The sequence below is a fragment of the Schistocerca americana genome, unplaced genomic scaffold (assembly GCF_021461395.2).
Source record: "Schistocerca americana isolate TAMUIC-IGC-003095 unplaced genomic scaffold, iqSchAmer2.1 HiC_scaffold_467, whole genome shotgun sequence".
NCBI lineage: Eukaryota > Metazoa > Arthropoda > Insecta > Orthoptera > Acrididae > Schistocerca > Schistocerca americana.
Genome location: NW_025726200.1, coordinates 47,501 through 52,500, shown reverse-complemented (window position 1 = coordinate 52,500; position 5,000 = coordinate 47,501). Strand labels below are relative to the sequence as shown.

The 5,000-nt window shown below is 52.9% G+C and overlaps 1 non-coding gene across 1 annotated transcript in view; it reads right to left on the bottom strand.

The window, feature by feature from the left end:
• Positions 1 to 1,138, bottom strand: part of LOC124583656 — a 1,910-nt gene extending 772 nt beyond the window's left edge. The window contains exon 1 of the ribosomal RNA XR_006974250.1: positions 1 to 1,138. This exon is cut by the window's left edge and continues 772 nt beyond it. This is a non-coding gene — a ribosomal RNA (small subunit ribosomal RNA).
• Between the last annotated feature and the right edge of the window lie 3,862 nt (positions 1,139 to 5,000).

The window sequence follows — 5,000 nt, the reverse complement described above, 5'->3', positions numbered from 1 at the left end:
TGGCTGGCATCGTTTATGGTTAGAACTAGGGCGGTATCTGATCGCCTTCGAACCTCTAACTTTCGTTCTTGATTAATGAAAACATACTTGGCAAATGCTTTCGCTTCTGTTCGTCTTGCGACGATCCAAGAATTTCACCTCTAACGTCGCAATACGAATGCCCCCGCCTGTCCCTATTAATCATTACCTCGGGTTCCGAAAACCAACAAAATAGAACCGAGGTCCTATTCCATTATTCCATGCACACAGTATTCAGGCGGGCTTGCCTGCTTTAAGCACTCTAATTTGTTCAAAGTAAACGTGCCGGCCCACCGAGACACTCACTCAAGAGCACCCTGGTAGGATTGCAACGGGGTCCGCCTCGGGACGCACGAGCACGCACGAGGCGCGTCGCACGCCTTCAGCTCGCCCCACCGGCAGGACGTCCCACGATACATGCCAGTTAAACACCGACGGGCGGTGAACCAACAGCGTGGGACACAAATCCAACTACGAGCTTTTTAACCGCAACAACTTTAATATACGCTATTGGAGCTGGAATTACCGCGGCTGCTGGCACCAGACTTGCCCTCCAATAGATACTCGTTAAAGGATTTAAAGTGTACTCATTCCGATTACGGGGCCTCGGATGAGTCCCGTATCGTTATTTTTCGTCACTACCTCCCCGTGCCGGGAGTGGGTAATTTGCGCGCCTGCTGCCTTCCTTGGATGTGGTAGCCGTTTCTCAGGCTCCCTCTCCGGAATCGAACCCTGATTCCCCGTTACCCGTTACAACCATGGTAGGCGCAGAACCTACCATCGACAGTTGATAAGGCAGACATTTGAAAGATGCGTCGCCGGTACGAGGACCGTGCGATCAGCCCAAAGTTATTCAGAGTCACCAAGGCAAACGGACCGGACGAGCCGACCGATTGGTTTTGATCTAATAAAAGCGTCCCTTCCATCTCTGGTCGGGACTCTGTTTGCATGTATTAGCTCTAGAATTACCACAGTTATCCAAGTAACGTGGGTACGATCTAAGGAACCATAACTGATTTAATGAGCCATTCGCGGTTTCACCTTAATGCGGCTTGTACTGAGACATGCATGGCTTAATCTTTGAGACAAGCATATGACTACTGGCAGGATCAACCAGGGAGCTGCGTCAACTAGAGCTGAGCAGCCGGCCGCCCGGGAGTGTGTCCCGGGGGCCCGCGCGAACACGCAAGCGTCCGCTCAATTATTCTGCAAACAGGAGGAGGCTGAGCTCCCCTGCACAATACACCTCGAAACCCTCTCAGGTCCCGGCGGCGCGCAGCGCCGTCCTAAGTACTTGGTCGGGTTCGAGAGAGGCGCAATCGCCCGGAGTTTGGCGAGTAGACGCTTTAGGTGCGACCACCCGTGCTCCCAACTGAGCTTGCCGCTGCCGACAGAGGCCCGGGAGCGTGCTGTCGTGGCATTGCCGGCGGGAGACAACACGCGCCACCTACGGTGGCCGGCAGCTCCAACGCCAGCGCCACAGAAGGACAAAAGCCCCACTTGGGTGCCGAAGCGAACTCTCCCAGCACAGCGCACGCGCCAACACGTCCGCACAGCTGCGATACAATCCACCTGCGAGAACCGCAGAGGCGACCGAGCAGCAGACGGCGTCGCGGCGCCGAGCGCCGGGCGGCGGCGCATCCTCAGCGCACACAGTCCTCAATCGGACCAGCACACTGCAGATGTCCACCGCGCTTCGCACCGGGCCCGCGAGGACCTACTTTGGCCGCACGGCGCCGCGTGCAGGGTGCGCCGGCGCGCAGCTGCGCCGCCTGCCGCCTCCGTCGGCCGGCGCGCCTGCCACTGGCCGCCCCCACCAGCCGGCTGTAGCGCGTGCGCCCACGCACCGCGCGGCCAGCACGCCGGAAGGCCCCCCCTCACCGGCCGGGGACGGTCCCACCCAGCCACCGCCGCGTATCGCTTCACACCCACATGCCATTCACGTTCGTGGGCATGGTGGGTATCGCTGAAACAACCGGTTGGTAGCTCAACCGATCGTCGCCATCACTGATTCACCTCTAGCGAGAACAACCGCACCACAACGGTTTACCAGTTCTTCATTTGCGTAACGTCACCAGCAAACGTAGACGTCCATCGCCATTTGCAAATTCAACGATTGTTGCATGCCTGTGTCAGGTGTCACGACACACTATGTCTGCCCACATACACGCAACAACATGTGCACGCTTCGCGAACACGTGGAAGGTGGCCCCCGTACGTATGCGATGTCCATTGCGCGAACGACTGTCAACCGGCCTCTGTCGCATGTCGCAGATGTGGAACGCAGTGCACCATGCTATCACGGTGTGTGAGAAGAGACGACTACGTCTGACAACACGCGCCACTACATCAACAGACGGCTCATGCTGATCGCCATCCACGGCATACCATACTGCAATCCAGCTCTTATAGGGAGACGACACGTAGCTGAGTGCACAATATTTGGACCGTATGGTTCGCCGTTGTTGGCGCAGTCGTGGTACGGTCACACATGTACCACGATGTATCATTCAGTACATGAGGACCAATGTGCGGTACAGTGTGTGATTTGGACGTACAACATCAGCGGACAGTTGCCACAAGCCGTACCACAACGTAGGCTGTGCTTCGCCATGCGAATGCCAATGAACAACTGCGAAGGGCATTGAGCATGTACGTCCTGCCGCCATCCGCATTACAGTGTATAGCTGCAAGGTGTTTAACATGAAGCGATACTCTGGGGACCGGGCAGTGCGAGTAGCAAACTATATTGCGGGGGTTGCAGTTAGGCAACACTACACTAATTTAACGCGTCGTATGACAATTACAGAGCAGGTTAAGGCCCAACGTGTGTTGGGTTAAGGCCCAACGTGTGTTGGGTTAAGGCCCAACGTGTGTTGGGTTAAGGCCCAACGTGTGTTGGGTTAAGGCCCAACGTGTGTTGGGTTAAGGCCCAACGTGTGTTGGGTTAAGGCCCAACGTGTGTTGGGTTAAGGCCCAACGTGTGTTGGGTTAAGGCCCAACGTGTGTTGGGTTAAGGCCCAACGTGTGTTGGGTTAAGGCCCAACGTGTGTTGGGTTAAGGCCCAACGTGTGTTGGGTTAAGGCCCAACGTGTGTTGGGTTAAGGCCCAACGTGTGTTGGGTTAAGGCCCAACGTGTGTTGGGTTAAGGCCCAACGTGTGTTGGGTTAAGGCCCAACGTGTGTTGGGTTAAGGCGCAACATAGGTTAGGTTAAGGCGCAACATAGGTTAGGTTAAGGCGCAACATAGGTTAGGTTAAGGCGCAACATAGGTTAGGTTAAGGCGCAACATAGGTTAGGTTAAGGCGCAACATAGGTTAGGTTACGGCGCAACATAGGTTAGGTTAAGGCGCAACATAGGTTAGGTTAAGGCGCAACATAGGTTAGGTTACGGCGCAACATAGGTTAGGTTAAGGCGCAACATAGGTTAGGTTAAGGCGCAACATAGGTTAGGTTAAGGCGCAACATAGGTTAGGTTAAGGCGCAACATAGGTTAGGTTAAGGCGCAACATAGGTTAGGTTAAGGCGCAACATAGGTTAGGTTAAGGCGCAACATAGGTTAGGTTAAGGCGCAACATAGGTTAGGTTAAGGCGCAACATAGGTTAGGTTACGGCGCAACATAGGTTAGGTTAAGGCGCAACATAGGTTAGGTTAAGGCGCAACATAGGTTAGGTTAAGGCGCAACATAGGTTAGGTTACGGCGCAACATAGGTTAGGTTACGGCGCAACATAGGTTAGGTTACGGCGCAACATAGGTTAGGTTAAGGCGCAACATAGGTTAGGTTAAGGCGCAACATAGGTTAGGTTAAGGCGCAACATAGGTTAGGTTAAGGCGCAACATAGGTTAGGTTAAGGCGCAACATAGGTTAGGTTAAGGCGCAACATAGGTTAGGTTAAGGCGCAACATGGGTTAGGTTAAGGCGCAACATGGGTTAGGTTAAGGCGCAACATGGGTTAGGTTAAGGCGCAACATGGGTTAGGTTAAGGCGCAACATGGGTTAGGTTAAGGCGCAACATGGGTTAGGTTAAGGCGCAACATGGGTTAGGTTAAGGCGCAACATGGGTTAGGTTAAGGCGCAACATGGGTTAGGTTAAGGCGCAACATGGGTTAGGTTAAGGCGCAACATGGGTTAGGTTAAGGCGCAACATGGGTTAGGTTAAGGCACAACATGGGTTAGGTTAAGGTACAATATGGGTTAGGTTAAGGTACAATATGGGTTAGGTTAAGGTACAATATGGGTTAGGTTAAGGTACAATATGGGTTAGGTTAAGGTACAATATGGGTTAGGTTAAGGTACAATATGGGTTAGGTTAAGGTACAATATGGGTTAGGTTAAGGTACAATATGGGTTAGGTTAAGGTACAATATGGGTTAGGTTAAGGTACAATACGGGTTAGGTTAAGGTACAATACGGGTTAGGTTAAGGTACAATACGGGTTAGGTTAAGGTACAATACGGGTTAGGTTAAGGCACTTGGGGGGGGGGGGGGGCCCGGTTTGTTGATTGTGATTATCGTAAGTAAATGACTGCGGCATCATCTGATTTGCCACGTCAGGGTGCACCTTTGGCTCATAACAGGCGGCGCTCTGATTCCATGCTTGTGGCAGACCTGTGTCTTTCATTCCTGCCATTGTTTGTGTGGTGTGACAGGAGGCAGTATTGTGATGTTGGGTGCACCCCTGTCTGGGACATGTGTGGGTGTTGGTGGCTTAGCTGAGCAATGGTGGTTGTCGGAAGGGTGGGATATTCTGTTTTCCGAGTGGACCTCCCGGTCTGGTTATGATAGTGTGGATTGTCTAATGTGGCAGAGAGGATGCACTGGGTGTTGTTCCATGCTGGTGCTTACATATTGTCTGTGTGCCTGTTACAGGCAGAGAGTAGTGCGTGATAAGAGTGTCTGGCTGACGTGTGATTGTGAGCAGAGTCTTTCAGCATGTATACGGACAGGTCTATACATTATCTGTATTCTGATGGCTCTATC